Source organism: Falco biarmicus, chromosome Z, assembly GCF_023638135.1.
Source record: "Falco biarmicus isolate bFalBia1 chromosome Z, bFalBia1.pri, whole genome shotgun sequence".
Classification (NCBI taxonomy): domain Eukaryota; kingdom Metazoa; phylum Chordata; class Aves; order Falconiformes; family Falconidae; genus Falco; species Falco biarmicus.
This window is the reverse complement of record NC_079311.1, coordinates 69,911,464-69,938,628: the sequence shown is the minus strand read 5'-3', so window position 1 is coordinate 69,938,628 and position 27,165 is coordinate 69,911,464. Positions and strand designations below refer to the sequence as shown.

The 27,165-nt window shown below is 42.3% G+C and overlaps 1 protein-coding gene across 10 annotated transcripts in view; it reads left to right on the top strand.

Annotated features, from left to right (window-relative positions):
- Window positions 1–380: 380 nt before the first annotated feature.
- GHR (growth hormone receptor) overlaps window positions 381–27,165 on the top strand; it is a 125,487-nt gene continuing 98,702 nt past the window's right edge. For 3 of the 10 annotated variants that reach the window (XM_056324081.1, XM_056324077.1, XM_056324079.1), the window contains exon 1: window positions 17,444–17,615. The gene's annotated coding sequence lies outside the window, so the exon portion shown is untranslated. Of the gene's footprint in view, window positions 535–17,438; window positions 17,616–17,800; window positions 17,848–27,165 lie in introns of those variants that run through there. The other 7 variants (XM_056324082.1, XM_056324073.1, XM_056324078.1 and 4 more) reach the window with 6 other exon arrangements.

Below are 27,165 nucleotides of genomic sequence, written 5' to 3'. Positions count from 1 at the left end.
GCCGGGCAGCCAGCCGCGCTGCCGGGGCCGCGCCGCCCCCCGCCCCGCCAGACATGTTCCCCGGCGCGACGCAGAGCCCGCTCCCTGCCCCCTCCCCGCGGCGGGCGGAGGGCCCAGCGGGCGCGGCGGCCATGGGGTGAGGAGGCGGCGGCGGCCGCTGAGCGGCGGGACACGGCGGGGCAGGGTGGGCGCGCAGAGCGCGGCGGGCAGCGAGGCGTGCGCGCTGCGGCGGCGGGCGGCGGTGCGCCGAGGGGCGGTGCGCTCCCCCGCCGGCCCCGGCCTGACCTCCGCCCCGCCCCGCCCCGCGGGAGGGGTGCGGGCTGAGCCCGCCGCCCGCCCGCGCCTGTAGTCGCTGCCTGCTCAGAAGTTGGGGCTGGCCCCGGGCGGAGGGAGCGCGATGCCCGGCGGTGCCGCCGCCGCGGCGGCCGCTCGCTGAGGCGCTCCCATGGTGCCGGCGCCCGCCGGGGGGGGCCGCGCCCGCCGCCGCCGCCCGCCGCGCCACCGTAACTCGGGGGGAAGTTTCTGAGCGAGTCGGTGAGTACCGGGCGGCGGCTGCGCGCCTCCCCCCCCGCCCGCCGCGTCCCGCGTGCAGCGGGCGCGGGGCCGCTTCCTCGGGCCGGGTCCGGCTCCTGCCGGGTTCTCCTCCCCCGGCGCCCGGCTCTCGCCCGGCGGTGGCGGGGGGCTTGTGACGGGTGCCCGCGGCCCCGGTCGGTGTCGGAGCGCCCCCGAGGGCGGCTGGCGCCCGGCGTGTCCCGCTGGCGCGGGCAGCGCGGCGCCGGACCGGGCCGTGGCAGTGGGCGGCAGCTCCGGCCGCGGCGGCGGCGGGGCGGCCGGGGCGCGAAGTGTGCAGCGGCCCCGGGTGCGGGGGGGTGGCGGGGAAGGGGAGCCCGCCTTGGCGCGCTGGAGAAACCGTTCTTCAGAGAAACCTTCTCCGCAGGGGCTCTGGCTTAAAAGCAGAGCGGGGCGGTGGGGGAGCTGCCGGGGTCTCGGTCTTCCCGGCCCTGACGGACCTGGTCGGAGTTTCTCTTCGGTGTGGTTTATTCCAGTTTATACAACTCCCCCCCTCCCCTCTTTTTTTTTCTTTTTCTTTTTTTAAAAAACAACTTTTCATGCCATCTGTAACTGATTGCCTTTCTTGGGGTGTGTGGTCTACTCCAAGTATTGCACGGGGAAAAAACCTGAGCACAGGCAGTATTTTAAAAAACAAATCGTGCAAATGCTCGGAGCGGTGGTGTGCAACACAGACGGTGTCACTGCAGAGGAGCAGTGTTTTCTCACAGCAGCGTCTTCAGTGATATTTGTTGTAAACTCTCGTGGGGCTACTTCTAGCGATCATGTGTGTGGATGTGCATTAGTTACTCATCTTTTAAGTAGCATCTATCTCGTTCAGACTCTAATGTATTATTAACTTACTCTGTTCAGTCACAGCTTCACTTTCCTCCTCGTGTAGCAATTACAAAAGACCCACATCTGGTCATCTTTCTGTTCGTGGTTAAATCAGAAGTAAGAATGAAGTAATTAAAAAAACTGTAGTCCACTGCCTGAGTTGGATTCCATTTTATAAATGCTTTAAGTAAGTGTTTACCGATAGGAAAAATGGTATTTACCTGGTAAAGTGGTGCTTAAGTCTGAAAGACTCTTAGCTATAGCTTAGACTTGGTTGTTCAAATCAGTGATGAAAATGTAAGCTGGGAATAGAATCAATACAAGGAGATTTGGGAAGATTGATTTAAATACTGGTGTTTATTTTAAAAGATGCTGGTTTAAATACTGAGATTAGAGTAGATTGCAACTGAGATGTTTTGTGGTTCTGAGTGAGAAAATGTAAATATTACTGAAAGTTGCTCAGACAGCTTGCAATTTTTAAATGGGAATTTGGTGTCTTTCATCTCCACAACATCTCTGTCTCGCTTTACTAGAGTTGCTACTTGCTGTGTTAATTCAGGACATTAGCATGTTCTGTGGAGAACTGACAAGCAAGACAGCAGGCAGTGCTTCTCAGGAGTCATTTCTAAAACTGCCAGTAAATGGTAGTGGTACTTCTGTTAAATATGTGAAAATAATTGCTGTAATTTATAGAGGAGTCATACATATCCCCCAAATATTTTGGAGTGAAATTCTCCAGGTATGTTTTCATCGCCACAGGCTGTCTCATAGTCTCCTGGTGTAGATGCTTTTGCACAGCAGCAGTGCAGCAGCACGCAAATGTATAAAACCAGGGGCTCTATGGAAGTGTTATTTTCTGTAGCACAGTGAAGCATAGGTGTCTGTGCCACGCTGGGTGTGATCCAGAGTTGTATGGAGCTGATTCTGCATGTTTTTACTAACTGAAGTAGCATGTGCTACTGTGTGTGACCTCTTGTGCCCGTTTCCAGTAGGGAAAGCTCAAATAAATCCTTGACGGCAATTCCCCTGTTTCTGGGTTGATATCTTTTTTCTGTGATCTGGAGGCTGAGAAAGTATAATATATATTGGTTGTTTTATGGTATAACTTTCAGTCACAGGATTGCTTTCCCTTAACTGTATATACATTTCTGTTAAGGTGTTATGAACTAGAGATAAGGCCTTGTTTCGGTCAAGTGACGCTTCCTTTTGCTGTAGAAATTGTTTTCTATCAAAGCCAGTGTTTATCTTGTGCTACTAATGGGAGCATTGAGCTGAATAAATATAACATTGTGTATCTTATTTGAAATACCAGATTTCTGTGGACAAAATAGAAGCTGTGAATATTTGTCATTGAGAAAGCAACGTAGGCAGAGATGCTTTGATTTTTTTCTTTTTGTCTGATTTAAAAAAAAAGTTTTATCATACACAACCAACACTTGTTTTCAGTCCAGTTGAAGCTCTTGTAATCTTAAGGTGGGTGTCAAATATTTTCAAAGCACTGCAAGTAAATAAAAATGATAGGAGTAACAAGAAGAGGGGATAAAGTTTGTGGGGAAAGGAAGGGCAAGGATACTACTAGTGCAATCTACTCAGTCCACCTGGAAGTCGCTAAATGGTTGATTAGCTAGAGGATGGGGTTCCTTTTAACTAAATCTTCCTTGTTTTTTCACCAAGTATTTATCTGATGGAAAGACAAGTCTTTGGCCCATCAGAGCTGGGATGGTAATTCTGGAAAGCGGGCGGAGAGGCAGCAGGGCTGCCACTACAGTCGTGGCAAAGGCAAAAGGCTGATGCAATGAGATACTAGCTTGGCAGGAGCAATTTATGTCAGGACTTGAAGGAACACTTTGTACTCGAATTGTTTATCACAAGGGAAATCTTTCTTTCTTGCATATGAATCCCAATTTAAGTTCTTTGTATGGGGTGAGTGTTTACATCATTTTGATTCATGAGAGATTAACAAGCATCCTCTTACCAAAGATCGGGTTCTCAATGTATTGAGAAACAATTTTTCACAGTAAATCATAAAGGCTGTTTCCTGACAGGTTAATCTTGTCCATATCACATTTACTGCAGGTAATTAAATGAAAATATGTTTAAGCATGATACTTTGTTGGCCTTTTGAAAGCAGGTATTCTATTGTAAAGAAAGTTATCACCAGAAACTTTGTGGTTTTATTAATAAGTTAATATAAACTTTGGAAACACTTTACAGTAGCAGGGTGTTTTATGGTAGACTGAGACATAATGTCTTGCCTAAACAAGGCAATGTTCCTTGCCGTTTGCTGAGCACTTTGGAAGTAATGTGAGGATGTAAAAGACAATTAAAATTATTTTTACTGAAGGAATAACTGCTGGAAAACACCATTGTCTAGTCTTCGGCTTCAGGCAGTAATGGTCACTGATGCATGAACTACTTGTATTAAATGTGCATGTGCACAGGCACTTGGTTCAGAGCAACTTTTCGGGTGTAAGGTCCCACATCATTTGTTACCCATGTAGTTAGTAGCTGAAGGATTATAGCAGTAGTCGAGTATGCAGGAGCTTCAAACTCCATTTGTCATGCTATTCATATTTATCATGCTAAGCACATTTGTTTCAAAAAAACCCACTGACTGCAATGTTGATATCCGTATCTTCTAAATCATGCTCAGTTTTATAACATTGAGTTTTTAAGATACTCCAATTTGTAGTGATACAGTCTGCAACATAGTCTTTCATTCTGCTATGCATCCAGACTAGCAGCTGTGTTTCGTGGAAGGGAGTCACTGTGTGGGATTGTGGTCATAAGGGGGAAGGTCATACAGGGCTGCATCGAGGATGCTGGAGATATGGTGGGAACAATGAAGTCTGCGTGGGGAATGCTGATGGCAGGATATGGAGCTCTGGTAAATTTAGCAGAAAATTTTAAGCATTAAAAGAGTAAGCACAGCACCTGTTCTTCTGGTGTGGAAGGGGTGAGGCTTTACCTGGTCTCTCTAAATGGTTACCAAGAAGGAGAAATGAGAATCACAGCAGGGTATCACAGTGCTAGACTGGCTAAGCCTACAGGTGACTACCTAGGGCGGGTGCATGGGAAACTGAACTGAGAATGGGCAGAGAGGATGCTTCACCAGCTTTGCACTCATTAAGGCGAAAGATTTCTGTCTCTGATCACTTAATAAGCTTACTGCTTGTAATCCTAGAACAAAGATGATATGTGAAGACATAAATATGAATTATCAGTTGCATTTGGGTACCATTTAAACACTGGACAATAGCAGGGGTGGAGACAATTAACACTTAAAACTTTAAAAGCTCCTTAAATACTGTCATAAATCCATTACAACCTTCAAATTCAGTTTATAAGTAGTCAGTCCAAACATGAAGTAGTATTTCAGATGCGCTACAGGGTCATTTTGTGCAATACAGGTTTATCAGCACCTAATACACAATTCTGAGGGGCAGTTGGAAAGAGTTACGTTATTAATAACAACTGTTGTGTTGCATCATTCAAGTGCTTAAATTGAGTTTGGAGTTTGACTGCCTCAGGAGAGAGTGAGATTGGTAAAACCTGGACTTTTGGTGGGAGAGAAATCAAACCCTGACGTATCATCAGGAGCTGTTCCAGTGCTGTGCTCACTGGCTGTTGGCTTGTTCCTCCAGGCTGTTGTGGTATTGCTGTACTGGGCTCAGTACACCAGCTTTTGCAGTGACTTTTGTTAAGGTCTGGGCAGCCGGGAATTTGGGGAGAGGTATTTTTTAGCCTGTTCCTCTCCAGGTAAAGGCAGTGGCTGTTTGTAGCCATGAAAAATCTGCTACATCTATAAAATGCTCATTCAAATCCTCCTGGTCTGGCTCCATATTCCAGTGGATGTCTAGGTTGTGTTGACGGTACCCTGTAGGTAGAAACTGTACCTGTGTTAGTTCTGTGAACAGATATCTGTGTACCTGATCAGTATGCAGCAGTTTTGGATTTTAATCTGTACATCGTTCATTTCTACAACTTTACTGGTATAGCCAAACAGCTCCTCCTTTGCCTGTTGGAGTCTGGGGATTGGGTAGTGGTAAGTCTGACTCTCTTTTGAGAGTCTGTAGGCCAGGAGAAACAGCCTGAAAGAACCAAGAAATTTTATTTCAGCTGTCTCGGTTAAATGAGCGTGCTTGGCAGTTTTTGCTTCACTTCATGAACTGCATGCCTTATTCCCAGTTGCTCTCCAATGTTCAGCTAGCAGCCTGGTTTCTGCTGTGTTTCACAGTTTCTCTTTTTTTGCCTGCCGTTTTCACACACACAGGAATTTCTGACCGTGTTACCTTGAGAATGAATTGGTGCAGTGGGCTCTTCCTTATCACGTGACTGCAAATACTGTTTGCATTTGGTACCGAATGCTTACTAACTTGTGTTTGCTCAAGAACCATGTTATGGATGTACTTTGTAATTATTTTGAGCAATGCCTTGTGTACTGGTTTCATCCAAAAAAGCTTAGTCTGTTCCTGAGATTGCTAGTAGCTCTATGTGATGCTGTAAAAAGTGAGTGAAAAGAAAGCAGGATTTCATCTAGATGGTGATTCTTGTCCCTTGCTTCTCATGAGTTGAAGAGAGACTGACTGTGATTACATTTGGGATCAAGCTTTATCTGTTCTGCCTGGAGTAAGAAGGTCTGGGATGAGGATCAGGAGAAGAAAAGCAATTGGAAGCAATGAGTTGCTCTGTCTTTGGTTTTAATTACTTTTTATGGCTGAGCCTAGTAAAGTATGTCCAGGGAACGCTATGGAACTTTTACTTACAAGAAACCCCCAAGGAAAACTATCACTGTTGTAATGACTGTGACAGTTTGAATTGGGGCACAGAGCAGCTCTAAGGACAAAGTGAGATGTTAAACAGAATATGATGCAGTCAGGACTCCACAAGCCCATCTGTACAGCGTGTAAACAGCATGTGCAGATCAAACCCAGGGATCTGTGCTTACACTGGGTCTTTCTTTGGTCTTCCAGTTCGAGTCCTGGCTTTTGTAGGGTATAAGCTAGGGACCGTGCTTGCTGCAGTGAGTTGAGCCACCAGAAGGGATGATATGCAGCCTGCAGTGGGAAATCCTGTTCTTTTTTTCCCTGAATTGTTTGCAGTTTGGGGCTTATCCACACACATAACCAAAGCACATGCAGCTGAAACTTTTCAGACTTGACTTGTGCTTGTTCCAGACAGTGCCAGCGTGCTGGTCCAGTACATGTGAATGGACTGTACTTGTGGCCACAACGTTACTGCAATGTGAGATCAGAGGGAGTGTTGAGACGGTCATTTTAGGTTTTTTAGGTGTGATTTCTGACCTTTGGAGAGCAGCACTGAGCCTCCGGGTCTGCTTGTGCTGGGGGGTGCTAACAAACACTGCACAGGAGAGATGCTTGTTATGTGATACGGTCACTGCTGGCCTCCTGTACGTCGGCCAATTCTGCCAGTGCAGGACAGTGTGTACGGCACGGAGGGATTGCAGCCCAGGATGGGGAGAAATGGCCCCTTCACCTCCCTGTGAGGAAGGCTATTTTTGTGGAACTGTGTGGTGAGCTCTGGTATCTTCCAGAACTAAGGTGTATTTAATAAGGGTGGCCATATTTCAGAAACTATTTCAGAAAAAGCAGTCACTGTTGTAAAACAGCCTGTGCTTTGTTTTACTGCTGGTTCTTAGCTAAGTATTTTGCTTGTATAGCTAATTTCCTTGAAATAATAGGTAGCTTTGAGAGAATTAATTTCTTTGATTGTACTGGGTCCATACACCTTTCCTTGGTGGTGTGTAATTTATCTACCACAAGGCATACATGAGTGTGCTAACTACAGTGGATACTGCTTTGGCTGAGCGCAGGGATGCTGGAGGTGATGGTAAGAAAGGATGGCATTCACCCATTTAAGTGTGGTGAGGGGCATGCCTAACTTGCATCAGAGCAAGGAGGAGAGTAAAAATACTTGTAGGAAGGTGCTTTTTACATCATTGATTTTTCAGGCTTATGGTGTATAACTGTAAAACCTGTATCTCATGTACAAGGGAAATAAGCAACACATAGTGCCCTTGTATTGTGAATCCAGCTTATGGCACAGATGAATGCACTTAATGCCATGGTGGAAAAAGTAATGCTGTTTACTGTTGTGCCCATGCATTTATGCAGCCTGTTCTATTGCTTTTTTCCAATTATAAGAGTTAATGTATTATTAAAGTAACCAAAAGTATTGTGAAAAATCATTTGCAGGTCCATTTTCCTCTTCTGTTGCATTACTGCAGGTGGAGGGCTCTCTCTGTAAGAGCCCAAGGGAGTTTTATGGATCCAGTGGGAATAAAAAGACCCCATCTGTCAAAAAGGAAGGACATAGGATTTAGGAAGAGACACTCCTCCTGACTAACTGTTCACATTAACGTGGAACAATACAGTGGATATCTTAATACAGAAGCTTCTGTAGTCGTATGCCTGTTCTGTATGCTGAGGTATGAATTTCAGATAAAATTCATTTTTTATTTGGCTTATTATTTGAATGTCATTTCAAGCCTAACGAACCCAAGAGCCTGATTAACCTCAGGAGATATCAAGAGTAGAAGAGGGAAGAAATTTTCCACAGTAGGTGAACATGTTCTACAGGTGTTTCAGTTTGGTAAGTCATGCAGAAGAGGAAAGGAAGTTTTAGGTGGGAGGAATCAAGAACAAGGGACTACATAAAGATTGTGAATAATTTCTGAAACAAAATGGAATATGTGTAATTAGAAAGATCAGGACATGAAAGCCTGGGGAACTGTTGGATGATATTGGAAAGACTAAAGTTATAGACTCTGAACTGTTTGGTTCCACTGTTTTAATGAGAAAACTAAACATTGTATGACCAGTAATCAAAAGTACATGTTTAAGACTTAAGTGTAGTGATTTGTTTAAGGATGTTTGAGGTGGCTGGACTAAAATATTGTAAAAAACCCAAAACCCTCAAGATGATTTGAAAACTCAAATGTAACTTGAATTGCACCCAGAAGTATATTTTCATATTGATTTTTTAAAAAAAATAATTAATTTTTATTATGGTAAAAATTATGCCACCTGATGGCTAGAGCTGTGGTACGAGTAGAGATGGTTTTATTGGAAAGAAATAGTTAGGTCTCATTTTGCCAGAGGCTTGCATTGCTATGCTTTCCAAATAGCATAGTGGTTGCAGTGTTTTGTAGGAGCCTGTCATTGCAACAGCTTGTAAAAAACACAGGGAACAGAAAGATGGTATTTTTGCATCAGAACAACTGATGTCTTTCACCAACTCACTTTATATGTAGTATACATGCTGTTTGTGTGTATTGTGCTTTTTGTTTTATTTACTGATGCTGAAGTGTGGAAAAAAAAAAGATGTCAATAAAAATGACTGGCACCATTTGTTGTTAGGGTTGAAACAAGAGGTGTGTGTCTCACTAGTTATTTATTTGTCTGGATTATTTTTAAGTGATTTTGAACGGTTCCTGACAAGGAACCTGATCTGACAAGAGCCTGTGAGTTGGTAATCCTATCTGTACGAAGCAGAAGTGTGCTCTTATGGGCAAAAGAACCATCCCTCCCACCCTTTACATTTCAGACACTGGCACTGACCAGATATCTTGAAAATTAGCATAAAAAGTACATTAGCTGCTGTTCAGGCTGAGCAGTGCTTCAAAGCAGTGGCCTCAGCTGTGGCTTCTGGCTCTGCCGATCACACAGCTGTCTGGTCTTGGGGCTGTTTGTTTGCTCCATTTGGGGTGGCCAGGCTCCTCTGCCCCTACAGCCACACACCAAAACTTTTGCTCAGCTGAGAGCAGGAGTCAAACAGGGGTTATTAAAGTAATTTATTTTTTTTATGTAACTTTGAACCCTTAAACACCTTCTATTGGGGTACAAACCATTTTAGAAATGTATTAGGTTTATATTACGGTGTATGTTAACATCCTTTACGTTGTCGGTTTTTGTAGGCTCTGTAGGTTGAAAATTTCTGTAACCTACTAGGGTGACATCCATTAGACATACTGGCTCTTACTCTGTCGAATAGTTACCATGACCTGGCCTTACCAGAGAAGGTGCAAACTGACGGACGGCGAGGGGAGGGAGGAATGCTCTGCATCTCTGCTGTGTCAGTGTCAGTACTGGCCTTGAGGGAGAAGGCAGCAGGTTACTTGCAGAGGCTTCTGTAGAAGGCTTTCTTATTTTCTTCTGGTTTTAAGCAGTCATATTAAACAATTGACAAAGCCAAATATCACAACCGTGATCCTTAGCTTACTGGGCATCTAGTCAAATTTCAGCACATCTTTGAGAGAACAATCCATGAGTAAGAAAAATGCATGCGGATTATTGAACTGCATGCTTCCTTTTTGTATACAGAACATGTTGAGCCTCATGTTATCACTATATTTAATAGTCCTAGCAAAGTTACTTCCTTTGCTTTATTCCAGCTCTTCTGACTGAAAGTTAGTTTTCAGTTTTTGGTAGGATTTTGAGTCGTGTGGCTTAGGGAAAGCATGGAGGGACTGACAGAGGCTTCTTGTACAGGATGAATGAGCAATCCTTATCTCTTGTCACATCACTGTGCTTTAGCAGGGTGGCAGTGGTGGGCAGTGGCAAAAGCCTGTGTTTGTGGTGTTGCTTCATATCCGTAGGTTGGTGTTTTCCAGATGTTCTAATAATTACTCCCTGCTTTAACAATGCAGATAGGTGCTCTTAAAAAATGTTATTAAAATTCCCCGTCAGAAGCAGCACTGTTGTTCAAAAGCTGTGGCTTGTGGAGCACTTCCAGACAATGCAGACTGCAGCCAGCTTGAGGAAAGTGCTGAGCTGTGCTCGGGCCAGAGGAGACAGCGGCCAGTGCTTCAATCGCCCGTCCAGCAGCCTGTGAGCACAGCTGCCTGTGTGCTGTCCCCTGTCCCTCCCCAGCCCCTCTCTCTGGGCTGCTGAGCAGAAATTGAAGTGTCTCTGAGTTTGTGCTAATGTATGTGGACTGAGCAATTGGTTTCCTCTGACACCAGTACAGGAGAAGCAGCTGATGATAAAGCCCACGTGTTAAGTATCCCTAAGACAGCAGAGCTGCAGAAGCTGGTGGAGGTGGAAAGTCGCTAGTAGAGAATAGCAGGAAGCCTGAACAAGCAATCATGTATTCATTATGGCAATTACTGGACAGAAATAGGGCATCTTCTGGGAGAAGATTAATGTTAATCTACGTTTTGTTCTGTTGGTGCAGCTCGTAGTGCAGGTGACTGGCAATCTTCTGTAGGTGCTGTAATCACACAAAGGATACCAAAGGACTTCAGACATTTGAAAAGCAACAACATAAAAGCACCAGAAGCCCATTGACCAGGCTAGCATTGATTCTTCATGTCACATAAGCTTTGGGGGGGATGCATTAAGGGCGTGAGACATGAAGACTAGACTAATTCTAACACTGTAGATCAAGGATGGAGGGTATGTAATTCTAAGGGAACAGCATGGGCCTTTTTGCGTGTTCTACATTATAAATAGTTGATTATTGGCAGCTTTGGCTTTGGGCCTTGACTTTCGACCCCCTGCTGCTTTTACCGTTCATTCCTTTGTCTCTGTCTTAGCAGAGCCACTTCAGTCAGTACAGAAAAGGACTAATGCCATTTATGATGTTGTTTTGTCATTCAAACAAACAGAGCCATTCATATTCCCAGACTTTCTTCCCAGACCTGTGTGTGTCTGGTGGGTGAGGGATGATGCTTTCAAAACCATCCAGGTAACTCCTTTCTGAGGAGTGACATGGCGCCTAACTGGGCTATAGGTAGGGAACTTTCTGCAGATAGTGTTACTAACTTTGGATGTACTTTATGTAGTGTTAGTATTTCTGGTTATTGTTTGGCTCAAGAATGTATCTATCCATGGACTTAAAATGCTGGCTGCTCTTCTTCCCTTATTGCCAGCAAGTCGCTGTGTAGAACAGTCATTTGGTCATAATGAATCTAAGCAAATGTTGAAATAGTGAAGTGCCACATGAACCATTAGAATTAATTGTCATGGAATCAAGAAGACCCACAACAGTGGTGTTTCATCTTCAGCTATTAATACAGTTGGGCATTGAGAAGTTATGAAGGAAATTCAAAACAATCTCTCCAAGTTTTGCCAAGATTACTTGATGGAATCACTTGTTGCCATATGCTGATGGTGAATGAGAGAGAACTGCAGCCACCACTGGGGGGATTTGTTTTCTGAAATTATTCAAAGTCAGTCCAGTTGTTGCAGGCGTTTCTTAATACTCTGTGGACTGCCCTACAGTCCGAATGACAAGCAAGCAGGTAGAAATGACATTGAGGAAAGTGTTTCTCTACCTGTCCTCTTAGCTCTGGAAATGCATACCGCCCCTCTTATTTAGGAATTTAACATAGCTGTGAAAAAGGGATTGTAACATAGGTTGTAGGATTGGAGTGAAAGATCTGGTCTGCGTTTCACAAGCAGTAGCTCCTGGAAGCCGTATGCAGCTTGTGGCTAGGAACAGGGCCATGTCCCTGGCCGTGACTGCACGGGAGGCTCTGCTGTGAGCTCAGGCAGACCTCAGCCAGCATGAGCCTTGAGGGGCTGCGCTCATGGCACTGGTTTCCAAACCATAGCAGAACCATTACAGCTGTTCTGTTTGGGGCTTTGGTTTTTGTGTTGTGTTTGTGTGGGTTTTTTTTCCTGGTAGAACAGGGGAATACTTAAGGTTGAGTGTTTGGGTGTTGTTTTGAATGTATTGTGCTCTTAGTTTTTATGCAGCCATGAAATTAGTAGTAAGCCAGGTGCTGCTTGTATTTCACAGATGATGTATCCAATCCAAGTCCAGGGAACCTACAAACAGACTATTCCTTATTTTTCAAGCTGTCCTTTCTGGCAGTATCATGAGCTGAAAGGTTTACATGAATTAAAAATTAATGGCCTGACTTTATACTCAGCCATGAATGTTACTTGCTGATCAGACCCCCTTGAGCAGTTTGTTAATAAAGAAGTGAAAATTCAGCCTTCTACTGACTAAATATATGTAATTGCTTTAATGGTAGATGCTGCTGGAAGGAATCTAGCATCCTTTCTGGAGTGTTGTTTGTTGATTATTTTATGACCCAGTTGGCAGCAAACCTGACCTGTGAGGCACAGGACAGTAATACCCTGCACAGCTACTTTGCTAAGTAACTGAATTACAGTGCCAGCATTATTTGGGACAGATATGTATTTGATAACCTATTGCTGCCAAGTTGTGTGATTCAAAGAACAGTTTTTTTTTCCATCATAAAATTTCCCTGTGTTGTTCATCAGCAAGCTGAGCCTGAGGAGCTCTGCTTCTGCTAAGATGTAAGGGTTGTCAATAGGCACATCCTTTTGCTCACTAGGAAATCTTGCTTATTCTGAAGTTTTCCATACTGTACTAGAAATGTAGGCATTTGCTCAAAATTCAGCATACTTTCAGAAAATTCAGATTGTGGTGTCAAATTGACTTAGAATTTATTTTCATAAATCCAGAAAAACTTAACCAAACACCACCAGTAGGTATGGTCTTAGATAACCTTTATTTCTAACTCAGGTCTCCTATCTGCAGGAAACAAGCATTTCTTCACCAATCTCAGAATGGCTAAAAGCTCACTCCTTAACAAAAATTGGAATCTGGCAGACCCCAAGTACAAACCAGTTTCTTTGTGGAGACTTACCTCCAGGCCCTCTAATAATGCTGGTTCTTGCTCTGCAAAGTTCATGTAGGCATTTGGTGTGGTTACTCTGATCTTCTTTCCTCTGTTTGAATTTCTCTGTTGTCTGAACTCTGCCTGAAATGTAGGCTGGCACATGTTCCTTTATTTTTCAAATTAGTCGTGCCAGCTATGCATAAAAGAGCTGGAGCAAAAGCATTCCATATCCATTGTAAGGTGTTTCATTTTCCAGACTGAAAACTGGATACTTGCAGCTTACATGTCATTATGTGCTTGTCATTCCTAATTATGTTCTGGCATGTTCCTGGGTGTTTTGTAGACAGGAGAATGTATTTGATTATTTTTTTTTTAAACACACAGCTGAAATGCTTCCATAACTAGCAAAAAATAATAATATTCTGTGCGGTGGAAACTTATTGGGAGAAATAAATGTGTGAATATATTAACTTGTTCCTTTCCAAAAGAGTAACTTGCTGTCTGTTATTATCAGTAAGAATTTTGTCATGAAGGAATGAGACTGTTAACATTTCATAACTGGAAATTAGTCATCAAGCATATTTGGTTATTTTCAGAGGATGTAAGTGTGAGGGTTTTTTCCCTGCAGGTATTCAATATACTGCAGTGTGTTTTACCAAAGGAAAACGTGGTGTTTGCATACCGGATTTTATATGCGCAAATTTGTAAATACACATGTACGCAGAAGCAGATTTGCAGTTCTGATGCTTGAGATAAGCTACCAGCAAGCTACAGTAACTCTCCTGAGGCTGGTGGTAAATAGAAACTGCATCAGTAAAAAAATGAGTTTCGCAGCTGGCATTCCCTTGGCTTCTTGGCATTGTATTCTTCCTTGACTGTCAGTTGACAACTTGACTACCCTGCAGTGCGATGGAGTGCCAGAAGCCCGTTATCTCCCAAAATAGCTGTGGTTCCCAAATCTGAAGGTAAATACTCAGTCACCGCAGTTAAGAGTGATGCAGCTTTATGGAGCGCTTGTCCATATGCAGGCTGCTTAGGATAGATTCAGATGTGAAATACATTTGAAGGCTGTGGCTGGAAATTAAAGGCAAATATATTCTATGTAAAAATGATTAACTGGGGAGGCTCTCATTTCTCTGCCGTGGGGGCTGCAGCGTACGCTGTGGCGTAAGGTGCCTGAGCCACATCCCTGACTGGGAGCATGGTTTATCACTGGGCTGATGCAACTTGCCCTGCTGCCGCCTGGCAGCAGGAGGGTTTGGGAGCCTGTGGCAGAGGGCTGCCTTGTCATGGGGAAGGGCTAGTCAGCCCCTTTTGGCAGCAGTCCGCAGCCAGGTTGATTTTGGCCAGCCCCACTTGCCAGGTGCTGCCAGCCTTGTTCCAGGGCAGGGGCTAGTGAGGCAGCCTTTGGGCAGCTGGAGCCCTGGGCGAGGGCGGACGTTGGGATCTGCTCCCAGTCACCTGCAGGGTGACCCATGCTCATTGTGTGACCCAAAGGCTTGTGTACGCAGGGGTCAAGGGATCAGAAAGCACTACAGCCAGGGCATGGCAATCAAAGACAGCCTGAGGCAGGCAGTGGTGGGCAGGAGTTAGCTGTAGCCACAGATGGGAAATGTGACCTAATAGTGGCTGGACTGCCTGGGTGGTATTTCCTGATTTTGCTAAAATTGCTGAAGAGTGTTCACATGGTGTGATATTAAATATCTGCACTGGATACCTGAATTACCTTCTGTAACGACTCTGCTGACTGTGTACGATAAGCCTAAGACCTTAATTCAGTCACCTCAGTATAATGCCTGCTCTTCAGTGGTATGTGCAGAATTTCTTTGGTATGTGCTCTCTGCTGTGATAAACAGGAGCAAAGACCCCTGCCTTGGGTGACAGCAATTTATTACTAATACAGTGTCATAGTTTGCAATACTATGAACTATGCTAAACAAATAAGAAGATACCTGCCCAGGAGAACTAGCAGGTGGCATTTAGAAATGGCAGGGTAATTTACGGCGTGGTTGTGCTGCATGTTGATTACTTGTGCCTTTAGTACGTTTTTTGTTGGCCGTATGCGTGATGAAATCCGACAGTCCCCAATATTAGTTGCCTCTCTGTGCCTTGATAAAATAGCTGTAGGAAAATATTTTTCTGAAATCTGGCATTTAAGGGAATTCTGAATATAGCCTGATGAGGTATGACAGTGAAGGTATTCTTGAATATTTAATTTAAAGCGAAGATAATTAGTCTGTTCTGTACAATGAAGTATATAAGCTTTTCGTTATAAGCTTGCCTCTTGACTGGATGAAATAAAAGTACTAATTTTTCTAGAAAAACAGTCTTCAAGAGACAAAGCCAGTTAATAATTTTGGGTTGAATTAGACTAGTAGTTTAATCTCTTAGGAGTAGCTGGGACTATGTAGCTTATAAATGCTGGACTAGTTAAACATATTTTAAATAAAGATCAATTTTTCAGTCTGAAGCATGACTTCAATGAGTTGAAAATGGTTAAGCAAAAGTAATTTCAAACAAATTCTATTATTTCCAAGTGATTTCAAATAAATGAAAATACTTCTTATTGCATAAAAATGATACTGCATATTTATTTCTTATTTTTTGTTTTATTGCAGAAAATGATACAAATTGACTAGAAATAAAAATTTCAGTCCCCTTGCAGAATTATGTATCAGTATGAATGGAGCCAAGTAAATCTTTTTCATCACACCAAAAGGATCTGTTACTGAAGTGTTTTTTGCTGTTAGTTTAGCTGATGTCAGTTTTCTTTTACAGCAAAGCCAGTGTTTTTATGATGTTCGTGAAGATATTAACGTGCCTTGAAACAGGTAGAGTTTTACTAAATTATTATTTGCTGATACCAGGTATTGACTGTGTGAGATAATATTCTTGGGTAAGGATTATGGTGGACATAGCGCTGCTGCTGCTGGTACCTGGGTAGGCACTGAGTGGACACTGCTCCTTGTCTTTGAAGAATTTGCAGCGTGGCTAGGAAAGCTGTCACACCTCACGTGGATGGGACAGTGGAGCCCCTGAGCACCGCTGAATGAATTCCATGGGGTCTGCAGAGGTTCTGCAGCACTGCAGGGTTGTTTTGCTTTTTTAATTTTTCTGACTGGAAGTTATTAAGAAAATCTTTTTCACAGCAGTCAGTGCTCCCAGCCACCGACCACTGCTTCCTCTGCAGCAGCCTCCCCAGGCTGCAAGGCTTTGTGCTTGCCTCCCTTCCTCTGCTCCCCAAAATGTCTTGTGTCTTTTCTGTAAGCTAAATGCCACTTGCTAAACTTTTCTCCACTGGTCAGGTTTTCTGAACTTGTATCTTTGTGACCCTGTTCTGCACACTGTTTGTTTGGCAACAACATCAGAAGGGGGAAGCAGCCCAAAGGGAAAGTGGTGCTTCACAGCACCCAGGAGCGGGGCAGCAAATCACCCGTCACCAGTGCTGCTCCTGTTGGTGCACTGCAAAATTCCTGGCACCTCCAAGCCAACGGTATGTTGTCATTGACTCACATTCAGTTTGGTTTGAGTTTTTTGTTTGTTTGTCTTTTTGTTCGTTTTGGTTTTTTTTTTTCCAAAATTGCAATCCAGGCCTCTTACTCTTTACGTACATTGGTCAGTGGTAGAATGTCGGACACTCAGACATTTAATCTTGTGATGAACCAAGGAGAAAACTGCCTTGAATCATGGGAAATCCTTAGATGTAATCGCTCTTTTGCTTTGGTTTTTTTTGGTTTGTTTTTTTTTGTTTAAACACTGCCTGAAATAAATGTGTCTTAGAAGAAGCTTCTGACTGAAAAATGCTTTAGCGAAATACATCTTCTATTTAACGAAAACAAAATCCATCTTTTCTTTCCAGGTCAGGGGTGGGCATAACAGGTTTTGCTGTGGATCTGGACAGGTCCTACATCTGCATTCATGTGACATCGGTGCCCTGCTGCTGGCACTGTCCTTTGTTGGAGCAAACGCTCAAAGTCCTGTTTGGTTTTTGGTCAGTAAAGGTCCTGGCACTGATTTTTTTTTTTTTTTTTTCTTGGATTATGGTTATAACTGTGGTGACCAAACTAAGCTTCTGACAGTACAGTTTCCCCTTTGGCCCTAACCGCTACTTACAAAACGTTGGGAATACTGCTTCTAAGCTGGCAGGCTGGTTTTCTTCAGCTGGAGTGTGAGCCTTTCTAAAAGCTTTTGCTCTCCCTGAGGTTTATTGCAAAATGAGAATGTTCCCTTTGTCTCTGGCATCAGCTCAGGTTTGTAAACTTTTAACCAAAGAAGTACTGAGTTCATATTCCAGAATACTTGGAATCTGGTTGTTGACTTTGGTACACAGGGCCGTTGCTCTCACTCAGCACAGTTTTGCCCTTAAACTTCTGGATGATCCCTGTACACATTTTCTTGTTTATTCCCTTTTCTGTCTGAGGTTTCGTTCCTGGAAAATCAAACGTGAGCAGTTTCCCAATTGTGCTGAGGGTGATCATTCTCTTTTGCTGTGAGAGCACTTGGTGGAGGACATTTTGCACATTACTGATTTGTAAGCACCGTGGATGGGAGTATTTGAATTACCAGAGATGATGGATGGATGGGGTGCATACCTAGAGAGGGAGATTGGCAGGTAGGACATGGGTGTGGGGTTCAGCTCGGAGTTTCTGCCTGTAGGGCAAGTGGGAAGGGGTGGTAGCTGGGAGGGCTGTGGCAGGCGATAACTTGCCAGTAGGGATCTCCTAACCTTCACCCACTCTCCTTGGCTCCGCTTGCCCTTCTGTCCTCCAGCCTGTCTCTTTCTCTTGGATATCACAGCTGCTTCATTCCTTTAAAGTTGACCTTGGCTGTGCGCGTGCCGACAGGTGAGCTCCCACTGAACGGCCTGCCTCTGTTTTGGCAGGGCTTGCAATCCAGTTGCTGGGTTATCTTATCTTTTAATTGTTATTTTCTTGGTTTTGGGGGCATGGGAAGGACAGAAAGCAGTGCCAGATTATAAGGACTGGTTTACAGAGACTTTGAAGGTGGGGCTGTTCAGTATTGAGGAATATTTTTTTTTCTTTGTACAGTATTAATCAATTGGTATTCCATTTTCACCGTAACAGCTCAGGTGTAATTACTCTGCACCATGAGCTACTTAGATGAGTACTGTATATTCAAGTGAACTTCTTAACCTGCTAGAAGAATCACAAATGCTATTTATAGTCAATCAAAAATTTGCAAACCAGGCAGGAGGGAGGGGCGTACACAAAAGCAATGTTGCGCTTTATGTTCAAGCTAATCAAGGTGTCTCTTTGAGAGATGATGAGTATGGACTTCTGCTACAGCCGGTTGACTGTAATTAAAGGGGTTGATTCTTAGAAAGGAGTGGCCACTTGAATATCGTGAAGTTCAGTAATGCTAAAAAAAAAATGCCTGCTTTGGGGTATGGCCTTCCTTTTCAGGGTGGTCCTGCTTATTTCTTGACACTATCATCTTCAGGGGGTTGGGGTGAATGAACATGGCAAGTTTCGTTCGGTCTGTTTTACTCCCTGTGTACCTCCACGTCTGTTTAGCACCTTGCTAGAGATTTGATCTTACATGTGGTGCTATAAGATGCCTGAAACCGTTTATTTTTAGAGGCACAGTATGCCTTTCTCTTGCTTTTAATGAAAGTTTATAGGCTTTCTTGTTGCCTACAGAATTTTGCAAATGTGAATCCTAAAGGCTGAAGAAATAAGAAAGGCCCAGAAGAAATAAGGAAGCTAATTGTTAAGCGCAGTTTCAAGCCAGCCTTGTGAATGTTGAATGCCTGTAGTAAGCTTGGCAAGTCAAGTAACTTCTTAATACGGTCCCATTCACTATCTTTGTTGTATGAATGACTCGGTTACTTAAAGAGAGTAGAAACAGCATCTTTTTCTACATCTTCTTTCTCAACCTGTGAGTAAACTGATTTCCAGATATCTACATTGAGTATCAGTTGCTCTCTCTACATAGACACTACTTAAGTCCCAATCCTGCAGTGACATTTCTAAGCATAAGGCACTGTTAAAATCACTGGTGAAAGATGGGAATGCATGCATCTCTCTGAAAGGGCTTATTTCATGCCGGGGCCGTGCTGAGGGAGAAGCAACAGGGCATGTTTTAGCATGGAAATGTTGGACAGCCAACTGTTTCAAGAGCAGGGAAGGGACAGGAAGTTCTTAGTAAAACTACTGTGTAGGACTGAGTCATGCTTGTTTATGTATAAAAAAAATGAGCTTGCATGTTAAAATAAGCAGCAGTTGGGTTTGCTTGCTGGAATTCTTTCAATTAAATTGTTATTTCAGGAGAAAGCGTATGCTCCTGATTAATAGGACATTACCCAAACCTTACGAAAGTACAGATATTTCAGAGCATTTCAGAGTTCAGCTGCTTTTAAAAGTGAAGAAATAATCTTGCCCTCTGTTCTTTCTACTGTTTCTTTAAGCAACAGTTAAACCATTCAGCTCACAATGCCAGTTATCATTGGAAGAGATGGGAACACTAGCCGGAAAACAGTTTTGCCCTTTGCAATTTATAGGCATCTTCAGGCTGGTGATAAATAGCCTCTGTTAAAAAGGGAGACAGTTATGTTTGTTTGATTGCAGCAGAGGGGGTTTTGCCTTTTTAGTTGTATTACCTAAGGTGTCTTTCTCTTTAAAGAGACTAATAAATTCATTTGCATATTTTTTCCATGTCTTAGTGCAAATGCTGACAGCATTCCAGAGCCTTCTCCTCTCAGAGAGAATGGTGCCATTCATGTCCTTGTCACCTGTGTCTTATATTATTGCACCCAAAACCAAATCCTTCATGTCCTGATTACCCAAAATAGAGGTTTGGTTTCCTACCGTGAAGGCCATCAGCATCAGTAGCTAATAGGCTTCCTTTGTGGGTTTGAGTTGAATGCAGCTACAGTGATGCAGTGGTATTTCTGTGTTTGTGTAACTTGCATGCTTTGTAATCATCAAAATATCACAAGACAACCTTTTGGAAAGTACAGCTGACTTAATAAATGTGTTTCTGATGTTTGTATCTACTGGAAGAGGCATTTGGAGAAGGGAGGGGAAGGAGTTATTGAGAAAGAGAAAAATTACTCATCAGAAATATTTGTCCTCTTCTCTTTCCTGTGTTACATTTCCATCATAAACTGTGCAGTGATCGATGCCTGCCTGAATAGGATTGAGGATGTGAGAGCGCTCTTAAGAAGGTGAAATATTTTGCAATATTTAACCTACTTCCTTCGCTACATTTAAACTTGCTAAATGTTGACGAAGTTTAGTAACAGTGAGGGATATTTTTCTAGTTTACACAAATTCTTTATTTATGATATTCTGCCTTTTAAAAAGAAAAAAAAAAAGAAAAATGAACAAACAGGGTTATCGTTCGTTTCTGAAATTGCTAACATGGATGTGTATATCCCACACTAGATGATGAACTTCCTGGGACTATTGAAGTTGCTCTCCATTAAGAAATGTGTGCACTTTACTTAATGAAGCAGCACTTAGCAAAGCTAACATCTCTCTGCAGCAATATGTGAGGTTCTTCTAACACAAGTGGATTCCCAGAATTCTTGCTTTGTAAATAAGGTCTGTTCCCGGTGAGTCCTAATTGATAAAGACGGTTAATGCAATACCTGCTGGCTAGGCTTGGCCTTTACTAAAAGAGTTCTTTGAAACTTGTTTATTGATTGCTGCAATCAATTCAGTTTAAAAAAAAAAAAAAAAAAAAAAAAAACAACCAAAAACCAAAAACCCACACATTAATTTGGCCTCCATTTTCTGATAATTATTTTTATTTGATGGAGTGAGTGAGGTTAAAGTCAAAACCCTCATCTGCTTTTTTTGTTTGTAAAACATTTCGATTTTTATTTTTACATGTAATTATGGCCCCAGGTGTTAGTTATATGGATATTAAATAAATGTAATTTTCTGTCCAGAAATAGAGACACAGAATTTGCCTAACTCTTTGTATCCTAAATTCTATATAAACTAATTCTTGTTCATGAACTTGTGCAGAAATGGGGTTTAGTTGCAAGGCTGAGATGGCTTTCCCCTCTGTTGTGTTCAGAGTCATTAGTACTTTCCTATTTGCATGGTGCTGTACAGACATGAAGTATTGAACCCTTGTCCCGTGGTACAGACCTCTAGCCAGATCTGCTGCTGTCTGCAAAAGGGATGGGAGTTGTGCTTTGATCCTTCTTATCTTCAATATTCTCTTAGAAGTCAGAGGTTTGATTTGACTGCCATTATCGGAGAGTGGATTATCAGAGACATAAATCACCCATTGGTGACATTTACCTCATATTTTTCTGTTCTCTGTCTCCCTTTGCGTACATTTCAGTAGTTGGATCCTTAGCACTAAATTACTTAACAGTTGGAAAGTAATCAACATTTGAAGGGATACCTCTTTTTGTTTTCCCTTTGTGTTGTTACTTCAAAAGTGATGTTGTTACTATTTTATATGACTTGCGCTAGGCAATGTATGAATGCTCAGTGGAAGGGGAGATTTGTTTACAAGTGACCTGAAACATGGTAGTCCCCAGAAGAATGCATGAAAATGAATTTATTGTTGATCCTTAGTAAAGATTTAATTAATAAATAATTACTCTGTATTGCTGGGTGTTGTTTGCTTTGTGCTTCTGATTGCATTTCAGTCTCATTTTTAATATGTATGGTACATATGTCTAGCACTACACCAGAAAGGGAGACAAATACGGAAAAAATAAGGGAAAATAGCTATGTAGTGTGGCAGGATGTTTTAGTTGGGGTAACTTAACTTTATTGTAGTGAACTAGATTCTGATTTTAACATGTCCCCTTAAGAAAGGGTTGTTCGTGCTGCCTTGGAGGCTGGTTTGTGCTCTTACTTACTCTGTACATCCCAGCTATTTTGGCAGGACAGTTGTACTCTGAATCTTTTGTTACAAGTTTATCAGCTAGTTGGAATAATCTGTCAGTCCTGGATTTGAAATGGACATGGGGTTAGAGTGGTTCAAAATTTATAGCTCAGCTTGTGCTTTACAAGTGACTAACCCAAGCAATGGAGAGATGCTGCAGTTGGAAATGATCTAAGGGACAAGGAGTGCAATAAAATAATCAAGCCTGCAGCCAGTCCATTAAAAATTAAACATCAGTGTAGTATAGAAGTCTTGTCCTGGCATACATAGTCATAAAACCAGCGTAGGAAATTACACAACCCACTTTTATTTTACCATTGCTCTGTACAAATAATAACCATTATTAAGTATTTCTTTCCCAGCTGTTGTTACAGACTAATATATTAGTGAGAAATGGAATTAATAAAAAAATCTCCTTTGCAGAAAAGTAGTTCAAATATAACAGAAAATTATAAACACGTTGTAGCTCTTTTGAACATTCAACAGTATGGTAAACAGAGTTTTGAACTTAGAGATTTTATAGACCATTAGAAGGACTGTAACTGTTTTCATTCTCAAAATTTTGTGTTGTGCATATTCTGTTGTCTGTTGTTCCCACCATGCCTTCTTACGGACCTCCGCAGTTTGTTTTTGTTAATAAAACAAACACAGAGGTCTTAATGTTAATAGTTACTGTTTATTAATGAGACTGCACCTCTGCTGAGGATGGCTTGACAGCTAGTGTGATTGACAGTATTCAAAACTGGTAGAGAAATCTGCATGTTTCTCAAAACGTTAAAAATTACTTTTGCCTCTTCCATAGTGCAGTTCCCCGTCACTTCGCCAGGATCCCCTCTTGGCGGCACATTGGGATCGTGCTGCTTTTAGGCAGGGCCAGGCGGTACTATACAGTCATGCATCTGGCCATGCCAGGAACATTTTCAACAAGTGCTTCTGTGGAACACGAACTGTTGGGTTTCATTCTTTTGTCCTTCTGCGTGGCAGCCTCCTTGGATGATGTGTTGTGGGGAGCTGCAAGGTTTTTGGGAGCAAGGGCTGGGAGAGGGAAGGCATGGCTGCAGCATTGCTGCTGTCATACCACAACCCCTTAAAAACGGCATTGTAGCATCCCTCTGAAATTGGTGTCTCCAGCGGGTGGAAGTGGCTGCTTGTTAATAGAGCTAACTATTGATGCTTTAAGCATGCCTGGGACTGTTCCCAGTGCTGGGACCAGCTCATGCAGAATGGCCTGCCTCTTTACTGTCAACAAGCGTTACTCTTTAAGTCGTGCTTAAGAACTGTTTTTAACTGTGGTACTTGACCCAAGCTGAGCGTCCACCAGGGATCATGGTAACAGTTTATCTTTAGAGATAACCAAACTTCATGGGAACTGAATAAATGCAGTTCCAGGGATAATGTGCCTGGGAGTGTTCCTGTGCACTGTTTAGTGTAGACCCAGCCTCGACAGGAACATGTGGTGATAGTAGTTTTGCTCCTCTGCCTTTCCACAGGGAAGTGAGCATGGCTACAGCAAGCTGATGGTCAAGACACGGACAGGCCTATGACATTTTGAGTGAAAAGCAGCAATCATTTTGAGTCCCAATGATAGAGGAAGGAATGTCTGGGTGGATGTTAAGGTCAAATTGGCCAAGGATCTTGAACAGGAGGAAAGTCATGTCTCAGTAGAGATATAGTTTGAATAGCAGAGAATGGCATTTTAATTTCAGTTTCTTTTACAAAGCAAATGTTCTGCTACATTTTTGAATTTGAAGGGTTCCTGGCTCAGTCGAAAGCGTGGAGATGGGGATAACTCACTGCCACTGACATGCTGTGTGATGGGGTCTTTCTTGCAGCAGCTGTGATGTGAATTTCTGTACAGACTACTGGGGATCACTTTTCCTCTAAGTCTTTTCTGAATCATCAGCTGTGGTTTAATCTATGGACCAGAGACCTGGAGTGGAGATACGTGGGGGGTGGCAGTTTGTACTGCTGATAGTGCCTGATCAACACTGTCACAAAGTACACTGAAGAAATTGGGGTTTATATTTAGAAACTAGGTAATGGGGGTACACTTTCCTAATTCTTAGTAATTCTGTGTGTGGCCCTTCCTTTTACTTAAATTTCTTTTATTGTATTTCAAAGGTTTGCTGTAAGAACATTCTCCACATGAAACCTGGATCCAGTTGTCCCTGCTAAATTTTTCTTTGCTAAATTTAAAAAATCAGATTGATCTGCCATAACCATTTTACAAATTTTGAAGTTAAGCAGATTAAATAGGAAAATCTACAGATTTCCATTGACTTCTTGACAGTGAGTAGCTGAACCTGAGACTTCCTGATTTCCCAAGGTCTGTAAGAAGGCATCAAAAGGAAATTATCATTTTGTGTATACTGCAGATGTCTGTTGAATTTATTTAACTCTGTATTCAGTGAATCTGCTGATCATCTGCAAGAAATATTTTTTTTCCATACATTGATCTGTAATTTGGCTTCTAAATTTTTTTACTCTTGCTTAAACCTGGAGGTGAGCTACAGCTACACAGTGTATAGGTAAGGTATACTGCAGAAGCATCTAGGTGGCTGCTTGATGTGTCTTGCTCATGTACTTAGGATTAGACTAATGAGGGAGCTGTTATAGAAGGAGTTAGCTTCTGTTATAGCATGTTGTGATTGTCTAGGCATTTTCACCAAATACTAAATTTCACCTAGTTTTCACCCTGTTTTGCAATTCCTTTGCAATTCCTACACTTGTTCTCTTGATCAAGTTAAAAATTCCAAGTTTATAAAATCCTGCTTAGATTCCTTTTACAGCAGTTTCCATTTTCTTGCACTCGTAGAATGGTTTGGGTTGGAAGGGACCTTAAAGATCATCTAGTTCCAACCCCCCTGCCATAGGCAGGGACACCTTCCGCTAGACCAGGTTGCTCAAAACTCCATCCAGCCTGGCCTTAAAACCTGAAAAATATTTTTCTGTAATTCTGAGGCATAGCTCAGTGTGCTTTTACAAATTAATTCCATTTATGTTGGACTCGTAAAGAATGCCGTTATGATCCAAGAAGTTCCCTTTGTGTAGTAACCTGAAAACTTACCTGCAGTCTTGTAAGATGTTATGCAACAGTTTCATAATCACACAAAACTGCTGTTTTTAATGGTTTCCCAATAGAGACATCACCCAAGGTTTGTATTTTCTTGTGCTTATTATCTTGTATCATTGGTTTCTGGTAGTATCAAAACGCTAGGAAATCTCTCTCTGTAACATAATTAACGTCTAAATTTTACAATTCATCTTAGCAAGGTTTGCATTCCCAGAACCTCATACTTAACAATGAGATGCTGAATCTTGTGTGTACTTTGGTGGTGTGCTATAGTTTTGGCATTCAGTGCAGTAACATGTTCAAATCAGAACACCTAGTGCTTGCATCACTTCAGCTTTTGATTACCAGCACTGCGTCACTGAGTAGTACTTACGTCTAGAGTTATAGATCATAATTGGATTCATTAGCTTATAAATACATAGCAACATCTTCAGAAGATTCATGGCGGTCCAACTTGTATTCAAAATAAAATACATCCAAACTAAAAATCCTCATACTTGCCTTTAATGGTCCAGGATTTCAACGTGAGCTTTTGGGTCTCCTATGCATATGTATCAGTTACTAGTACTACTATAGTATGCATATGAAAAAAAATAAAAATTGTCATAGGTTGAACCTAATGGGATGCTTCTTATAATGTCATGGCTGCATTGTGAGAGCTGTGTTTAGCAGCATGAGTCTGCAGTGGGAAAGTATCTGAAATCAATGAAGTTTTTGGAGCAGACCTATCGAAACTCCTTGCAAAACTGTTCAGAAACTTTACTGGGACTTATATCCTTATACGCTGTGTGTAGGCCACTTCTGTGCAAACTGGTGCACTCTTGATGCCTCCTCTGGCACCTGATGCAAGTGCTATCTCCACATACTGTCCAGGGCTGCCAGTACCTGTCCCCCAGTAGAGTACAGAGAGAGGAGAGATCACTGTGCCCTGGTGCAGGTGGGGCAGCTACTGAATTTTCCTCCTAAGCAATTTGGAGGCTGGAGCAATGATGAAGGCATCATGTTCTTGAGTGTTGAACATGCAGTTCTTGTTGAAGGTATTTGTTGGTTACCACAAGCCCAGTCTCTTCAGATGGTGATAGATCTCTGCCTTTCAGTGAGCAAGTTCAAGTTGCAGAGAAGGTAAATATAAGAAAGCTTTTAGTGTATTCATACTGAAGACCCACACTTAATGAACAATTCTCTGTTTAAATAGAAAGGAATTTTTTTGTCTTTGTTTAGCTTTGTTGAATTGCAAAATAATTTGCAGTTTTCTGTAAGGAGTTTTTCCATTTCTAAAGCTGGCAACTAGCAAGTAATTCACTTCCAAAGCAGGATGGTCTAAATGGAAAGTACTATCTAAATAAAAAAACCTGATATGTATTAATATACCATTGAGATACCAGGATTTTTTGAGGGAAGAGAATATCTCTGAGAATAATTGTGGCTGATATGAAACCAAAGGATAGCGATTTGCATTTCTGTGGAATGTTTTTCATATGCTTTAGAAATACCTGAAATACATGACCTCAGCAAAGAATAAACACCAGGAGGTTCTTCAAGATTTGAGGTAGCCGTAAAAATTCCAAGAATTGCAAGTCTTGCTCTAGAAAACCACTGGTAGTTCTGTGGGCATGAAACTTTGTCTCCAGAAGCCTAAAAGTGTTCGTTTATTATTTGTTGGGCTCTTAAGCTACGCTTAAGTTGCACAATGCATACATACAATTGTGAGACATTCTCCTCTTTAATGTTATATACTCTTATTTTTAGCTGAACACTAGGGAGATTGTGGATCCCTAATATTCTCAGTAAGAGTAAAGTAAGTATATGACAGATATAGAAGAAGATAAGACCAACTCAGTTCACGCACTTTATGGCCTGACCCTGTTCATTTTAAACTAATGGAAATTCAGATCTCTGCTTTAAGGCACTGTGGCTGGTTGCTTCAGCCTTTCAGTTTTTTGATAACTGGAAAACCAAATGCTGCTTTCTTCATAAGGGAACAGTGGTTAATTCTTTCAACAGTGGGATAATAGATTATTTCAACATAACCGGAACATCTGTTAATGCAGAAACAGAATGTAGTATTTGCATTCATTCATGTTATCTAATTTGCTTCCAGTGCATTATTTTCTGTCTGTGCCTTTGCTGACAGGTCCTAGAAGATGTTACACCTGTGCAGAAGAGTTTGGATTAATAGGGCTACGTAACTAGGGATGTTTTTCATGGCTGTGCA